At 38.2% G+C, this 16854-nt stretch overlaps 1 non-coding gene and 1 pseudogene across 1 annotated transcript; both read left to right on the forward strand.

Moving 5' to 3' along the window:
- The first annotated feature begins 1757 nt into the window (after positions 1–1757).
- LOC130949040 (small nucleolar RNA R71) lies at positions 1758–1865 on the forward strand. The gene has a single exon (XR_009073316.1). It is a non-coding gene; the product is annotated as a small nucleolar RNA R71 (small nucleolar RNA).
- Positions 1866–13219: 11354 nt separating this feature from the next.
- On the forward strand, positions 13220–15854 carry LOC130979424 (protein BONZAI 3-like; annotated as a pseudogene).
- The last annotated feature ends 1000 nt before the right edge of the window (positions 15855–16854 follow it).

Consider the following 16854-nt stretch of genomic DNA (forward strand, 5'->3'; position numbering starts at 1 on the left):
TCATTGGGTTGCCTCCCAACAAGCGCTTCTTTAATGTCAGTAGCTTGACAGAGGGCTCTCATGGAGCCTCACAGATACTCAGAGCAATGTTGGAACCTCCCAACACCAAACTTAGAGTTTGAATGTGGGGGTTCAACACCAAACTTAGAGTTTGGTTGTGGCCTCCCAACACCAAACTTAGAGTTTGACTGTGGGGGCTCTGTTTGTCTCTGATTTGAGAGAAGCTCTTCATGCTTCCTCCCCATGATGACAGAGGGATATCCTTGAGCCTTAAACACATAGGATTTTTCATTCATTTGAATGATCAGTTCACCTCTATCAACATCAATCACAGCCTTTGCTGTGGCAAGGAAGGGTCTGCCAAGGATGATGGATTCATCCATGCACTTCCCAGTCTCTAGGACTATGAAATCAGTAGGGATGTAGTGGTCTTCAATCTTTACCAAAACATTCTCTACAAGCCCATGAGCTTGTTTTCTTGAGTTGTCTGCCATCTCTAGTAAGATTCTTGCAGCTTGCACCTCAAAGATCCCTAGTTTCTCCATTACAGAGAGAGGCATGAGGTTTACACTTGACCCTAAGTCACACAGAGCCTTCTTGAAGGTCATGGTGCCTATGGTGCAAGGTATTGAAAACTTCCCAGGATCTTGTTTCTTTTGAGGTAATTTCTGTCTAGACAAGTCATCCAGTTCTTTGGTGAGCAAAGGGGGTTCATCCTCCCAAGTCTCATTTCCAAATAACTTGTCATTTAGCCTCATGATTGCTCCAAGGTATTTAGCAACTTGCTCTTCAGTGACATACTCATCCTCTTCAGAGGAAGAATACTCATCAGAGCTCATGAATGGTAGAAGTAAATCCAGTGGGATCTCTATGGTCTCATTTTGAGCCTCAGATTCCCATGGTTCCTTATTGGGGAACTCTGTGGAGGCTAGTGCACGCCCATTGAGGCCTTCCTCAGTGGCGTTCACTGCCTCTCCTTCCTCTCCAAATTCGGCCATGTTGATGGCCTTGCACTCTCCTTTTGGATTTCCTTCTGTATTGCTTGGAAGAGTACTTGGAGGGAGTTCAGTAATTTTCTTACTCAACTGTCCCACTTGTGCCTCCAAATTCCTAATGGAGGACCTTGTTTCAGTCATGAAACTTTGAGTGGTTTTGATTAGATCAGAGACCATGGTTGCTAAGTCAGAGGGGTTCTGCTTAGAATTCTCTGTCTGTTGCTGAGAAGATGATGGAAAAGGCTTGCCATTGCTAAACCTGTTTCTTCCACCATTGTTGTTGTTGAAACCTTGTTGAGGTCTCTCTTGATTCTTCCATGAGAAATTTGGGTGGTTTCTCCATGAAGAATTATAGGTGTTTCCATAGGGTTCTCCTAAGTAATTCACCTCTTCCATTGAAGGGTTCTCAAGATCATAAGCTTCTTCTTCAGATGAAGCATCCTTAGTACTGCTTGGTGCATTTTGCATTCCAGACAGACTTTGAGAAATCAAATTGACTTGTTGAGTCAATATCTTGTTCTGAGCCAATATGGCATTCAGAACATCAATCTCAAGAACTCCTTTCTTCTGACTTGTCCCATTTTTCACAGGATTCCTTTCAGAAGTGTACATGAATTGGTTATTTGCAACCATTTCTATGAGCTCTTGAGCTTCTGTAGGCGTCTTCTTCAGATGAAGAGATCCTCCAGCAGAGCTATCCAAAGACATCTTGGATAGTTCAGAGAGACCATCATAGAAAATACCTATGATGCTCCATTCAGAAAGCATGTCTGAGGGACATTTTCTGATTAATTGTTTGTATCTTTCCCAAGCTTCATAGAGGGATTCTCCATCCTTCTGTCTGAAGGTTTGGACTTCCACTCTAAGCTTACTCAATTTTTGAGGTGGAAAGAACTTTGCCAAGAAGGCATTGACTAGCTTTTCCCAAGAGTCCAGGCTTTCTTTAGGTTGTGAGTCCAACCATATTCTAGCTCTGTCTCTTACAGCAAAAGGGAATAGCATCAGTCTGTAGACCTCAGGGTCAACCCCATTAGTCTTGACTGTGTCACAGATTTGCAAGAACTCAGCTAAAAACTGATGAGGATCTTCCAGTGGAAGTCCATGGAACTTGCAATTCTGTTGCATTAGAGAAACTAATTGAGGCTTAAGCTCAAAGTTGTTTGCTCCAATGGCAGGGATACAGATGCTTCTCCCATAGAAGTCGGGAGTAGGTGCAGTAAAGTCACCCAGCACCTTCCTTGCATTGTTGGCATTGTTGTTGTTTTCGGCTGCCATGGGTTCTTCTTCTTTGAAGAACTCGGTTAGGTTCTCTACAGAGAGTTGTGCCTTAGCTTCTCTTAGCTTTCGCTTCAAGGTCCTTTTAGGTTCAGGGTCAGCTTCAACAAGAATGCCTTTGTCTTTGTTCCTGCTCATATGAAAGAGAAGAGAACAAGAAAATATGGAATCCTCTATGTCACAGTATAGAGATTCCTTGAGGTGTCAGAGAAAAGAAAAATGGAAGACAGAGGTAGAAAATTCGAACTTATCAAAGAAGATGGAGTTCGAATTTTGCATTAAGGGATAGTGTTAGTCCATAAATAGAAGGATGTGAGAAGAAGGGAAGTAATTTTCGAAAATTAAGTTAAAAAGATTTTTTAAAAACATTTTGAAAAACACTAATTGATTTTCGAAAATAAAGGTGGGAAAGAAATCAAGTGATTTTTGAAAAAGAATTTGAAATTAGAAATTAAAAAGATTTGATTGAAAGCTATTTTGAAAAAGATGTGATTAAAAAGATATGATTGAAAAGTTATGGTTTTAAAAAGATGTGATTGAGAAGATATGATTTGAAAAACAATTTTAAAAAAGATTTGATTTTAAAAATTAATGACTTGCCTAACAAGAAAAGATATGATTCAAACATTAAACCTTTCTCGACAGAAAAGGCAACATCCTTGAAATGTTGAATCAAGTCATTAATTGATAGCAAGTATCTTTGAGAAAAAGGAAAGAAATTAATTTTGAAAACATTTGATTGAAAAGATATGATTTGAAAAAGATTTGATTTTGAAAAACTTTGAAAACTTGAAAAAAAATTGATTTGAAAACAAAATCTTCCCCCTTGTGCCATCCTGGCGTTAAACGCCCAGAATGGTGCACATTCTGGCGTTTAACGCCCAAAACTCTACCCTTTTGGGCGTTAAACGCCCAGCCAGGCACCCTGGCTGGCGTTTAAATGCCAGTCTGTCTTCTTCACTGGGCATTTTGAACGCCCAGCTTTTTCTGTGTAATTCCTCTGCAGTATGTTCTGAATCTTCAATTCTCTGTATTATTGACTTGAAAAGACACAAATAAATTTTTTTTTTTGGATTTTTAATAATCAAAATGCAACTAAAATCAAATAACAATGCATGCAAGACACCAAACTTAGCAGTTTGTATACCATTGACACTAACAAAATGAGAATGTATATAACAAAACACTCAAGTCAAGAGAATTCAAAGATCAAAACAAGGAAATCATCAAGAACAACTTGAAGATTAATGAAGACACATGCATAAATTCAAAAAATGCAAGAAGAGTAGAAACATGCAATTGATACCAAACTTAAAATGAGACACTAGACTTAGACAAGAAATATTTTTGGTTTTTATGACTTTGTAATTTTTTTTTTGGTTTTTTTTTTCGAAAATTAGGTGAAAAGGAAAATAAAGGTATCAAAATTCTTAATGAGAATTCCAGGAATCATGCAATGTTAGTCTAAAGCTTTAGTCTAAAGGAATTAGACATAGCTAGCCAAGCTTCAGCAGGACATTGCATTCAAGAGCTAAATTGATGAGGATCAATCAGCTTTGGTGATGATAAGAACATCACCTTGAAACACTAGAATTCATTCTTAAGAACTCTGAAAAAAATAAATACCTAATCTAAGCAACAAGATGAACCGTCAGTTGTCCATACACAAACAATCCTCGGCAACGGCGCCAAAAACTTGGTGCACGAAATTGTGATCACTACAACTCAAAACAATCCCTAGTAATGGCTCCAAAGACTTGGTGCTCAATACCATGGCATAAACACAACTTCGCACAACTAACCAGCAAGTGCACTGGGTCGTCCAAGTAATAAACCTTACGCGAGTAAGGGTCGATCCCACGGAGATTGTTGCTATGAAGCAAGCTATGGTCACCTTGTAAATCTCAGTCAGGCAGACTCAAATGGGTATAGTGATAAACGAATAAAGCATAAAGATAAAGATAGAGATACTTATGTATATCATTGGTGAGAGCTTCAGATAAGCGTATGAAGATGCCTTCCCTTCCGTCTCTCTGCTTTCCTACTGTCTTCATCCAATCCTTCTTACTCCTTTCCATGGCAAGCTCATGTAGGGTTTCACCGTTGTCAGTGGCTACCTCCCATCCTCTCAGTGAAAACGTCGCCTATGCTCTGTCACAGCATGGGTAATCAGCTGTCGGTTCTCGGTCAGGCCGGAATAAAATCCATCGATTCTTTTGCGTCTGTCACTAACGCCCCGCCTGCTAGGAGTTTGAAGCACGTCACAGTCATTTAATCATTGAATCCTACTCAGAATACCACAGACAAGGTTAGACCTTCCGGATTCTCTTGAATGCCGCCATCAGTTCTCGCCTATACCACGAAGACTCTGATCTCACAGAATGGCTGGCTCGTTTGTCAGGCGAGCACTCGGTTGTCAGGCGATCAACCATGCATCGTGTATCAGGAATCCAAGAGATAAACACTAGGGCCTTGATTGCTTGTAGAACAAGAGTGGTTGTCAGTCACTTTGTTCATAAGTGAGAATGATGATGAGTGTCACGGATCATCACATTCATCAAGTTGAAGAACAAGTGATATCTTGGAACAAGAACAAGCGGAATTGAATAGAAGAACAATAGTAATTGCATTAATACTCGAGGTACAGCAGAGCTCCACACCTTAATCTATGGTGTGTAGAAACTCCACCGTTGAAAATACATAAGAACAGGGTCTAGGCATGGCCGAATGGCCAGCCTCCCAAATGATCTAAGATAGCATGAAACTCAAAGATAGCTACCCAGATGTCAAATACAATAGTAAAAGGTCCTACTTATAGAAAACTAGTAGCCTAAGGTGTACAAAGATGAGTAAATGACATAAAAATCCACTTCCGGGCCCACTTGGTGTGTGTTTGGGCTGAGCAATGAAGCATTTTCGTGTAGAGACTCTCCTTGGAGTTAAACGCCAGCTTTGGTGCCAGTTTGGGCGTTTAACTCCCATTTAGGTGCCAGTTCCGGCGTTTAACGCTGGAATTTCTGTAGGTGACTTTGAACGCCGGTTTGGGCCATCAAATCTTGGGCAAAGTATGGACTATCATATATTGCTGGAAAGCTCATGATGTCTACTTTCCAACGCTGTTGAGAGCGCGCCAATTGGATATCTGTAGCTCCAGAAAATCCACTTCGAGTGTAGGGAGGTCAGAATCCAACAGCATCTACAGTCCTTTTTGAGTCTCTGGATCAGATTTTTGCTCAGGTCCCTCAATTTCAGCCAGAAAATACCTGAAATCACAGAAAAACACACAAACTCATAGTGAAGTCCAGAAAAGTGAATTTTAACTAAAAACTAATAAAAATATACTAAAAACTAACTAGATCATACTCAAAACATACTAAAAACAATGCCAAAAAGTGTACAAATTATCCGCTCATCATCTGTCACTAACGCCCCACAATCGCGAGTTTGAAGCTCGTCACAGTCATTCAATTGAATCCTACTCAGAATACAACAGACAAGGTTTAGACCTTCCGGATTCTCTTGAATGCCGCCATCAATTCTAGCTTATACCACGAAGATTCTGATTAAGAAATCCAAGAGATATCTACTCAATCTAAGGTAGAACAGAGGTGGTTGTCAGGCACACGTTCATAGGTGAGAATGATGATGAGTGTCACGAATCATCACATTCATCAAGTTTAGGAACAAGTGATATCTTAGAATAGAAGCAAGCGTGATTGAATGAAAAACAGTAGTAATTGCATTAATCCATCAAGACACAGCAGAGCTCCTCACCCTCAACCCTGGGGTTTAGAGACTCATGTCGTAGAAGATACAATAAAAAATGTGTAATGTGTCATGAGGTGAAGATACAATAGCAAACGTCTTATTTATAGTGAACTAGTGACCTAGGGTTTACAAGAATGAGTAAATGACGTAAAAATCCACTTCCGGGGTCCACTTGGTGTGTACTTGGGCCGAGCATTGAAGCTTTCATGTGTAGAGACTTTTCCTGGAGTTAAACGCTAGCTTTTGTGCCAGTTTGGGCGTTTAACTCCAATTTTTGTGCCAGTTCCGGCGTTAAACGCCGGGAATTCTGAAGCTGATTTGCAACACTGATTTGGGCCATCAAATCTCGGGCAAAGTATAGACTATTATACATTGCTGGAAAGCCCAGGATGTCTAATTTCCAACGTAATTGAGAGCGCGCCAATTGGGTTTCTGTAGCTCCAGAAAATCTACTTCGAGTGCAGGGAGGTCAGAATCCAACAGCATCTGTAGTCCTTTTTCAGCCTCTGAATCATATTTTTGCTCAGGTCCCTCAATTTCAGCCAGAAATATCCTGAAATCACAGAAAAACACACAAACTCATAGTAAAGCCCAGAAAAGTAAATTTTAAATAAAAACTAATAAAAACATACTAAAAACTAACTAAAATGTATTAAAAACATACTAAAAACAGTGCCAAAAAGCGTATAAATTATCCGCTCATCACAACACCAAACTTAAATTGTTGCTTGTCCCCAAGCAACTGAAAATCAAATAGGATAAAAAAGAAGAGAACATACTATAGACTTCAAAATATCAATGAAACTTAGCTCCAATTAGATGTGTGGGACTAGTAGCTTTTTGCTTCTGAATAGTTTTGGCATCTCACTTTATCCTTTAAAGTTTAGAATGATTGGCATCTATAGAAACTCAGAATTCAGATAGTTGATGAGCGGATATTTTGTACGCTTTTTGGGGGTAATTTCATGTAGATTTTAGCATGTTTCAATTAGTTTTTAGTTAAATATTATTAGTTTTTAAGTAAAAATCATATTTCTGGACTTTACTATGAGTGTGTGTACTTTTCTGTGATTTCAGGTATTTTCTGGCTGAAATTGAGGGAACTGAGCAAAAATCTGACTTAGGCTGAAAAAGGACTGCTGATGCTGTTGGATCCTGACCTCCCTGCACTCAAAATGGATTTTCTGGAGCTACAGGAGTCCAATTGGCGCGCTCTCAACGGCGTTGGAAAGTAGACATCCAGGGCTTTCCAGCAATATATAATAGTCCATACTTTGCGCGAGGATAGACGACGTAACTTGGCGTTAAATGCCAAGTTCATGCTGCTGTCTGGAGTTAAACGCCAGAAAAACGTCATGATCCGGAGTTGAACGCCCAAAACACGTCATAATCTGAAGTTTGACGCCAAGAAAGGCCTTTACACGTGGAAAGCTTTAGTCTCAGCCCCAGCACACACCAAGTGGGCCCCAGAAGTGGATTTCTGCACCAATTATCCTAGTCTATTCATTTTGTGTAAACCTAGGTCACTAGTTTACTATTTAAACAACTTTTACAAACTTATCTTGTACCTCATGACATTTTCAGATCTGAATTACATACTTTGTGACGGCATGAGTCTCTAAACTCCATTGTTGGGGGTGAGGAGCTCTGCAGCGTCTCGATGATTTAATACAATTCCTTTGTTTTCCATTCAAACACGCTTGTTCTTATCTAAGATGTTTATTCGCGCTTAATTGTGGAGAAGGTGATGATCCGTGACACTCATCACCTTCCTCAATCTATGAACGTGTGCCTGACAACCACCTCCGTTCTACATTAGACTGAATGCATATCTCTTAGATTCCCCAACAGAATCTTCGTGGTATAAGCCGGATTGATGGCAGCATTCATGAGAATCCGGAAAGTCTAAACCTTGTCTGTGGTATTCCGAGTAGGATTCCGGGATCGAATGACTGTGATGTGCTTCAAACTTTAACCTGCTGGGCGTTAGTGACAGACGCAAAAGAGGGATTCTATTCCAGTAGGAGCGGGAACCAACCGGTGATTAGCCGTACTGTGACAGAGTGCGTGAGCATAGTTTTCACTGCGAGGATGGGAAGTAGCCACTGACAACGGTGACACCCTACATAGAGCTTGCCATAGAAGGAACCTGCGTGTGAGAAGAAGAATTCAAGGAAGAGTTGAAATCAAAGGACAAAGCATCTCCAGAACTCCAACATATTCCACAATCCTTTACAAACAAATAACTCTATTGCTCAAGTAACATTGTTCCTTCTTTTATTTTTATAATCGAATTTAGTAATTTCACTTTTAATCCAAATAACCTTGTTGACATCCTAACTAAGACTAATAGAATAAATATTGATTGCTTCAAACCAATAATCTCTGTGGATTCGACCCTTACTCACGTAAGGTATTACTTGGACGACCCAGTACACTTGCTGGTTAGTTGAACGGAGTTGTGATCACTCGTGCCAATTTCTAAAATCCAATTACAAGGAAAAAGGATCACAATTTCGTCCACCAAGTTTTTGGCACCGTTGCCGGGGATTATTGAGTTTGGACAATTGAAGGCTTATTTTATTTCTTAGATTAGGAATAATTTATTTTTATTTTTATTCTTATTTTTATTGTTATAGAGTCATTAAATCTTGATAGGATAGTTTCTTTTCAAAAAATTTCTTTTCAAAATTTATTACTTTTTTCTTAATTAATTGCTAATTTTCGTGAGTTTTAGTGTCTTGTTCTAAGTTTGGTGTCAATTGCATATCTCATATTTTTCTTTGAAAATTTCGACTTGTGATTTTTGTTCTTCATTAATCTTCAAGTTGTTCTTGCTTACTTTTCTTGTTTGATCTTGAGTTTTTCTTGCTTTGTGTCTTTTCTTGTTTCACTTGTGTTCCTTTTAAAGCACCAATTGGAATATCTGCATCAAGTGTCATATTTATTCCCAATTGGCTAAAGCATTGGCTTATATTCTTGAAAAGGGAGCACCGGTACTTTTGAAAATCTTTTTCAAAAATAATTTTTCTTAATTTAATCTTGTGCCAAACTTTAAGTTTGGTGTTTTCTTGTTAATCTTTCTTTAATTTTCGAAAAACTTGTCTTGATTTTCTAAAAATTTTAAGTTTGGTGTTCTTTCTTGTGTTCTTGGTGTTCTTGTGAATCTTCAAAGTGTTCTTGAGTTTTTCTTGTGTCTTGATCTTAAAATTTTTTAAGTTTGGTGTTCCTTAGTGTTTTCCCTTCAAAAAAAATTTTCGAAAAATAAGGAATACTAGATCTAAAAATTTTAAATCTTGTGTCTTTTGTGTGTTTTTCTCTTTCATCATAAAATTCAAAATTCAAAAAATTTTATTTTCTAACCATTTTTTAAAAACTATTTTTTTCGAAAATTTTTAATTTAAAATCCAAATTTCAATTTCAAATTTTTCGAAAAAAAAAATTTTCTTTCACAAAATATTTTCAAAATATTTTTTTTTATATATTCCATTTTTATTTATTCCACTTTTATAAAATAAATAATTCTCAACATATAAATTCTCAACTTGTATTCAATATGGAAGCAAGTGGGAATGAACAGTCCAAGAGGACTCTGGGGTCATATGCTAACCCCACTACTGCTTCATATGGGAGTAGTATCTGTATACCCTCCATTGGAGTTAGTAGCTTTGAGCTGAATCCTCAGCTCATTATCATGGTGCAGCAAAACTGCCAGTATTCTGGTCTTCCACATGAAGAACCTACAGAGTTTCTGGCACAATTTCTGCAAATTGCTGATACAGTACATGATAAGGAAGTAGATCAGGATGTCTACAGACTATTACTGTTTCCATTTGCTGTAAAAGATCAAGCTAAGAGGTGGTTAAATAACCAGCCTAAGAACAGCATAAAAACATGGAAACAGCTGTCAGAAAAATTCCTGAATCACTATTTCCCTCCCAAACGGATGACACAGCTAAGGCTAAACATCCAAGGCTTCAAACAAGGAGATCATGAATCCCTTTATGATGCTTGGGAGAGATACAGAGAGATGCTAAGAAAATGCCCCTCTGAAATGTTTTCAGAATGGGTGCAATTAGACATCTTCTACTATGGGCTTACAGAAAAAGCTCAGATTTCTCTAGACCACTCAGCTGGTGGATCTATACACATGAGAAAAACAATTGAAGAAGCTCAAGAGCTTATTGATACAGTTGCCAGAAATCAGCATCTGTACCTAAGCAGTGAATCCTCTATGAAAGAAGAAGCTAAAACAGTAACTGCAGAACTCAGTCCAGTGGATCAGGCTAATAAATTCAATCAGCAATTAGATTTTCTAACTCAGCAACTAGCCGAATTCAAGGAAATATTACAGGAAACAAGAATGGCTAACAGGAACATGGAAGTGCAATTAAAGCAGACAGAAAAGCAACTGTCAAAATAAATAACAGAAGAATGCCAAGCAGTTCAACTAAGAAGTGGGAAAACATTAAATACCTCACTTCAAAGCAGCAGGAAACCAAGAAAAGAACAAGAGGATACTCAAAATCCCTCTGAGGACAAGCAGAGCCCAGAGAGGAACAAAGCTGGCGCTGAACGCCCAGACCATGCTCATTCCTGGCGTTCAACGCCAGAAACAAGCATGAATCCGGCGTTGAACGCCCAAAGGGAGCATGGTTCTGGCGTTCAAACGCCAGTAACAAACAAGGAAGTGACGTCTAACGCCACTCCAGCTCCCACCACTGGCATTCAAATGCCAGTGGGGAATCAGTCACATACAAGTGCTGACCTTTCTAAAAAGGCTTCCCAACCCACTTCTGTAGGTAATAAACCTGCAGCAACTAAGGTTGAGGAATACAAAGCCAAAATGCCTTATCCTCAAAAACTCCGCCAAGCGGAACAGGATAAGCAATTTGCTCGCTTTGCAGACTATCTCAGGACTCTTGAAATAAAGATTCCGTTTGCAGAAGCAAGTGAGCAAATACCTTCTTATGCTAAGTTCATGAAAGAAATCTTAAGTCATAAGAAGGATTGGAGGGAAACTGAAAAAGTCTACCTCACTGAAGAATGCAGTGCAGTCATTCTGAAAAGCTTACCTGAGAAGCTTAAAGATCCTGGGAGCTTTATGATACCATGCACATTAGAGGGTAATTGTACCAAGCAAGCTTTATGTGATCTTGGGACAAGTATCAACTTAATACCTGCATCTACTATCAGAAAGCTTGGTTTAACTGAAGAAATTAAACCAACCAGGATATGTCTTCAACTTGCTGATGGCTCCATTAAGTACCCATCAGGCGTGATTGAAGACATGATTGTCAAGGTTGGGCCATTTGCCTTTCCTACTGACTTTGTGGTGCTGGAAATGGAGGAGCACAAGAGTGCAACTCTCATTCTAGGAAGACCTTTCCTAGCAACTGGCCGAACCCTCATTGATGTCCAAAAAGGGGAAGTAACCTTGAGAGTCAATGAGGAGGAGTTCAAGTTGAATGTTGTAAAAGCAATGCAACATCCAGACACCCAAAATGACTGCATGAGTGTTGATATTATTGATTCTCTGGTAAGAGAGGTCAATATGGCTGAGAGTTTGGAATCAGAGCTAGAGGACATCTTTAAAGATGTTCAGCCTGATTTGGAGGAGTCAGAGAAGATAATAGAACCTCTGAAAATCCCTCAAGAAGAGGAGAAACCTCCAAAACCCGAACTCAAACCATTACCACCATCCCTGAAATATGCATTTCTGGGAGAAGGTGATACCTTTCCTGTAATTATAAGCGCTACCTTAGAGCCACAGGAAGAGGAAGCACTAATTCAAGTGCTAAGGACACACAAGACAGCTCTTGGGTGGTCCATCAGTGATCTTAAGGGCATTAGCCCAGCCAGATGCATGCATAAGATCCTATTGGAAGGTGACGCCAAGCCTGTGGTCCAACCACAGAGGCGGCTGAACCCAGCCATGAAGGAAGTGGTGCAGAAGGAGGTCACTAAATTACTAGAGGCTGGGATTATTTATCCTATTTCTGACAGCCCCTGGGTGAGCCCTGTCCAAGTTGTCCCTAAGAAAGGTGGCATGACAGTGGTTCACAATGAAAAAAATGAACTGGTTCCTACAAGGACAGTTACAGGGTGGCGTATGTGCATTGATTACAGAAGGCTCAATACAGCCACCAGAAAGGATCATTTTCCTTTACCATTCATAGACCAGATGCTAGAAAGACTAGCAGGTCATGAATACTACTGCTTCCTGGATGGATATTCAGGTTATAATCAAATTGCCACTACAAGAAAAATACCCATTCAGCCACACTTTTTTTAGGCTACATTTGAAAAGTGTAGCCTATTCATAGAATAGGCTACGCTTTTTCCCGTGTTGCCTTTTTATAAGAGAAAAGGATACACAAATGCGGCATCATTTAAAAAGCGTAGCCTTAGGTATTATAGAAATCACTTATAAAGCGTAGCCGTAGGTTGATATCTATAGGTTCACTTTTCGTATCAAAGGAGACGCTTTTAAAGGGTAGCCTATTTTTTAAGTTTTGGGTGCACTTAAAAAGTGATGCCTAATGTCTCTAGAGCCAAAAACTTTAACACTTAGTAATTTTTTTCCTTGTTTTTCCTGAAAGACCTTAACACTTAGTAAATTAAAACTAAGCAAATTAAACTTCTGAGTCTGAGTCACCTTCATCCTCGAGCAACAAACCCTCCATAGCACCCTCTCACTCTCGGTCTCGATAGCTAACCATCGTCGCCCCCCACTCTCGGTCTCGATAGCTCGCCATTGACCCTCTCACTCTCGGTCTCGCCATTCACCCTCTCAGTCTCGCCATTGACCGCCTCACTACAAGCGGAAACCCTCTCACTGTCGCCGTTGAGAGTCATCGCCTCCCACTCACGACTCACCTGCTCTACTCTCCACAGTGACCGTCGTCATCTCCTCTTCGCCATCGCTTGCACTGATCGTCGCTGTGCGGCCCTCACCATCGTCGGTGTGCGACCGTCACCATCGTCGCTGCGCCGCTCTCACCATCATCATCTCCGTGCTTCTCATCATCGTCTTCGCTGTGCTCACATCATTGAATAGGTATGTATTGATTTCTATTTGCTTCTGAAATTGATCAGTGGCTTAGGGTTCCTATTTTAGGGGTTTTAATTTGGGGCTTTTAATCTCTGAAATATGGGTCTGTGAACTGTAATTTGATAACATGCATGCTGTTATTGATGAAGATGTGTGGTATTTTAGGGTTTGTGAACTGTGATTCAATATACAGCTTGTCTATTTTCTCTGTATTTTTGTTTCTGAGACTGAATCCAAATGCAGCGTTAATAAGCTTTTGTTTCTGTGATTTCTCAATGAATAAGTTGGCTTTCGTTTCTCTGTTTTCAGCTTCCTGTTTCTAATAGAGTTCTTACAGTTTGAACGGTTTCTTGGTTAGCCAGAAACAGAAATGGTGTGAAGAATGTAAAGAATGAAAAGAAGACAAGGAGTAGAGAAGAAGTAGAAGAGGAAGAAGAAAGGTGAGCTGAATTGTAAGTTGAATTGAAAACTCACATATACATGCTTAGAAGAATTTCTTAATTCGTCAATTTTGTTGTCCTGCTGAGGAGACTGTTGCTTCAAAGATTGCTATTGAGATGATCTTAAGATGTTCACATTTGGATAACAAGGACATTTTCTCAAAATCTGTACATATTCAATCCCCATCTACAACTTCTCTACTTATTATTTGTTTGCATTTGTAAAACTTCTCATATTTGTTTTTTGTTTTCCTTGTAGGATCCCTTTTTAAGAATATCAAGAGTAGTTGAGAGTGAAGGTTCTGTTCCAATTTGCAAGACTGAAGTTATTAACAACAATTTGAATCCAAAATGGAAACCAGTCACCCTTAGTTCCCGTCAGTTTGGAAGTAAAGTGGGTTTATCATCTTAAAAAATATGGATTACTAGTTCATTTTGATTACTCACATTAGCAAGATATTTATCTAGTTTCGAAATTGTTACTTTTCAGGAAAATCCATTACTCATTGAGTGTTTTGATTTCAATAGCAGTGGTGACCATGTGCTTATTGGGTAGTTATGCAATTATTGTCTATTGCTTTATTTTGTTCATTATTCAAAACTCTTATAAGCCTTCATTTTTCATTCATAGATTTTAAATGTATATATATATATATATATATATATATATATATATATATATATATATATATATATATTGATATCAATTTTTATTGCCTTCAGTAAACTGAGATCATCAATAGCAGACCTAGAAAGGCTTAACAAAGAGAGAACAGGCACAAATTTGTTCATACCATCCACACACCACAGAAAAGAAGAGAAGGTACTTATTGACCATGCAATAATAGAATTACATTTTATGGTCCACTTCTGTGCTGAATCTCATAGTTCTTGGAATTTCTTCTATGCAGATGCTGAAGGGTCAACTTTTTGTGGATCAATATTGTGAAAGGGAGCAATTCAGCTTTATTGATTATGTATCCAGTGGATTTGAACTGAACTTCATGGTTGCTGTGGATTTCACTGGTAAGTAAATATTGTTATCTTGGTGAAGATGATTACTGAAATTACATATTCATCTTATATCATGCTAACTGATTCAAAATTTGTCCAGCTTCAAATGGAAATCCTCGATATTCAGATTCTTTGCATTATATTGATGTCTCGGGTCAGTTAAATTCATATCAAAGGGTAAGCTTGATACTTTGTTCTCAATAAATGACTCTGAACTGCTGTTCTGATCCAGAAATTTTTGGAGCACAATAGAATATGGTCTTCTATTTTGCAATATTGATAATGATAGTGCTTCAAAACAAAATTCTTGAAAATACAATGATATATGATTGGACTAACTAATATGATAAGGTGACATTATGCTGTATATATAAAAGTCTTGCCTAATCACTAATCAGCATAGTAATATTAATCTTTTGCAGGCTATAATGGAGGTTGGGGAGGTTATTCAGTTCTATGACTCTGATAGGAAGTTTCCTGCTTGGGGATTTGGAGGAAGCACAGCTGGTGCCGTTTCCCACTGTTTTAATCTGAATGGTAGTCCGAGAGACTCCGAGGTGAGAAAATTTTTCAATTTTTGAAGATCATTCTCGAAAAGAAAAATTATTTTTGTTGTATTCACTCTTCCGTTTACACCAAGCCTAAGGGTGAAGAAACCAAACTTGGTATGCAGGGTGAACTGAGTACAAATAATACCAACTTATAATTTATATTTTACGAAAAACACTGCTTCTAGTATCCAACCTTGAAGAGAAAAAAAATTTAAGAGGTAGGTTTCCATTGTTGCAGGTTGTAGGAGTTGAAGGCATAATGGAAGCATATGCAACTGCTCTGCACAATGTCACACTCTCAGGACCCACTTTATTTGGTCCAGTTATCAACACTGCTGCAGAAATGGCTGCCCAAGTCCCTTGCATCACATAATGGATCCAAGTATTACGTATTACTTATCATTACGTATTACTTTATTTGGTACATATGAATTTGTCCCTATATCTAATTTAAGTGTGAAAGTCTGGTTAATTAGTGCACGAAAAATGCTATAGGGACATATCAGGATTGTGTTAAAGGAAATGGAAGGAAGAAACACCAGTAGATTTTCATAGTTTGAATGAAACAAAATAATACATAATTCCTTGAATTCACCTCTTCTGCCGTGACCATGTTATTTTTTTAGTATATATGCTTTCTTGGCTTACTATGACTACGTGTTCCATTTAATTTTTATAATTACGGATGTCATTATGAATATTTTTTAACTACTTATCTATATAATTATGCAGGATAACAATGAAGATTAAGCAATGAAGATTAAGCTGACTATTATTGTGGTTTATTGGCTAAGATAGAGTGCTATTTAGGATCTTTACATGTATGGTTGACTAATGATTTTTATTAGAAGATACCTTTATTGGCCAAGTGATATTATGGTTTTGATATGGCTATGCTTACTTTAATTTGAGTTGTATGAATTTTTACAGTTAATTTCATTCTAGTACTTTTGGATCAATGTTATAAATATATTTTGGTTTGAGACAATTTTTATTATATAAAGAAATTATTTAGTATAATTATGTTTTTATTTTTATTTTGTAATATTCAATTCATTTATACATGTAATCATATTAACTATTATGTTGTATTAATAATTATTAGATAATTATATATATATACAGAAGAAAAAAAAGACCAAAGGCTACACTTATATGTACAGTAGCTATAGTATAGGAAAAAAAATGAGACCTAAGGCTACACTTATATACAGTAGCTATAGTATACAGAAAAAAAACGAGACCTAAGGCTACGCTTATATACAGTAGCTATAGTATATCAAAAAAAAAAAAAGAGGGACCTAAGGCTACGCTTATAAAAAGTAGCTATGGTATACAATGGGCTACGCTTTACAAGTGATGCAGTAGCATTGAAAAGCGTAGCCTATTCTGGAAGAATGAAAACTGAAAAGCGTAGCCTTTGGTCCTGAACAGCATCACTTGAAAAGCGTAGCCTATTCCCAAACGCCAAAAGCGTAGCCCTTGGTGTAGAAAAGCGTAGCCTTTGAGAATAGGCAACGGCCGAATAGGAATCACTCCAAAAAGCGTAGCCGTAGCCCAAAAAGCGTAGCCGTAGCCTAAGGCATCATTTTTTTTCACTTTTGGCTACACTTTTCAAGTGTACCTGAATGGGTGTTTTTCTTGTAGTGTGCAGTGGATCCCCAGGATCAGGAGAAAACGGCATTCACATGCCCATCTGGAGTATTTGCATACAGAAGGATGCCATTTGGCCTGTGCAATGCACCTGCAACCTTTCA

The sequence above is a fragment of the Arachis stenosperma genome, chromosome 1 (assembly GCF_014773155.1).
Source record: "Arachis stenosperma cultivar V10309 chromosome 1, arast.V10309.gnm1.PFL2, whole genome shotgun sequence".
Classification (NCBI taxonomy): domain Eukaryota; kingdom Viridiplantae; phylum Streptophyta; class Magnoliopsida; order Fabales; family Fabaceae; genus Arachis; species Arachis stenosperma.